This window comes from Pinus tabuliformis, chromosome 3_1 (genome assembly GCF_031772625.1).
Source record: "Pinus tabuliformis cultivar Carrire ecotype Pingquan chromosome 3_1, CPIR1, whole genome shotgun sequence".
Classification (NCBI taxonomy): Eukaryota; Viridiplantae; Streptophyta; class Pinopsida; order Pinales; family Pinaceae; genus Pinus; species Pinus tabuliformis.
Genome location: NC_142301.1, coordinates 631,705,831 through 631,707,082, shown reverse-complemented (window position 1 = coordinate 631,707,082; position 1,252 = coordinate 631,705,831). Strand labels below are relative to the sequence as shown.

Sequence of the window (1,252 nt, the reverse complement as noted above, 5' to 3'; positions counted from 1 at the left end):
TTTTTGGTTGTGGAAGAATTTGGAAGTGAACAATTTCTCGACGTCTGACCAAATTACTAACTTGTGTGGTCCGTTTGAGAAAATGCCTTCCGGACTCAATGAGACACGTTTTTGATGGTACTGTGTTTGCCCGGATTCCAACCGCTTTTAGCGGTCCAGACAATCTAAACCCGAAAATTTAAATTATTGGCAAAAAAATATTCCGTTGCCGGGACTTGAACCCGGGTCTCTCGGGTGAGAGCCGAGTATCCTGACCAACTAGACTACAACGGAAACAATGTAATATCTGCCCACTTTACATATCCTTATTCGTTATACGGAATGAAATTGTTGATGTAAAAAAATCACGGATTTGGTATGCCGATGTAAGTGGACTGTAATCATACATGAATTCACAGCGTTTGTAGTCAAACGGTAGAAATATTTCCTTCAAAGAAATAGGCCCGCGTTCGAGTTCCCGCGCACGCAGTTAATTATGTACATAGAGCTGTGAAACACTCATCGATTCATCAGTTTTTAAACTTGATTCCGATATAGGTGAAGTGGTTTTGATGGCATCATATTAAGTTTATTTTTCATTAATTAAATTGTATTTTTAAATATTAAATAAAGTATATATAGAATCAAATAAACTTTTTAATCATAAAACTTAATTTTTCATAATATATACATTTTTTTAAAAATATAATTACGGAATAAGGTGTTTTCCTTTGAAAACAACTTTTCCATCTGCCACTATGTGTTATTATGCATTGTGGATTTGTGTGCTAGAAAATTAAAAAAAAATTAAAGGAATTTTGATCATTGATGCACAACCGAAAATATGTTGATGAAGAACTGAAAATAACAGTTTAGAATGATCTCGCATTCTTCTATCTGTAACGGTAAGACACTTGCACGGTCTCTCTCACTATAATGGTATAACATTCCATCTTTGTATGGTAAATGATCACGCTCCGTTTTTGGTATGGTTATGATGTTGCTCGAACTTATTAATACAATGATCTCACATCTCTAAATGGTTCCTCCAAACGATTGATGTGTCCGCATAGTAAGGTATCCTCTGCTTTATATGGCATCTTCGGCGTTCGATTAAAATAATTTTGATCATTGATGCAGAACCGAAAATAAGTTGATGAAGAACGGAAAATGACGGTTTAGAATGATCTCGCATTCGTCTCTCTGTAACGGTAAGACACTCGCATGGTCTCTCTCACTATAATTGTATAACATCGCATCTTTGTATGGTAAA

General features: G+C 35.2%; 1 non-coding gene across 1 annotated transcript; it reads right to left on the bottom strand.

Moving 5' to 3' along the window:
* Positions 1 to 200: 200 nt before the first annotated feature.
* On the bottom strand, positions 201 to 273 carry TRNAE-CUC (transfer RNA glutamic acid (anticodon CUC)). The gene has a single exon. It is a non-coding gene; the product is annotated as a tRNA-Glu (tRNA).
* Between the last annotated feature and the right edge of the window lie 979 nt (positions 274 to 1,252).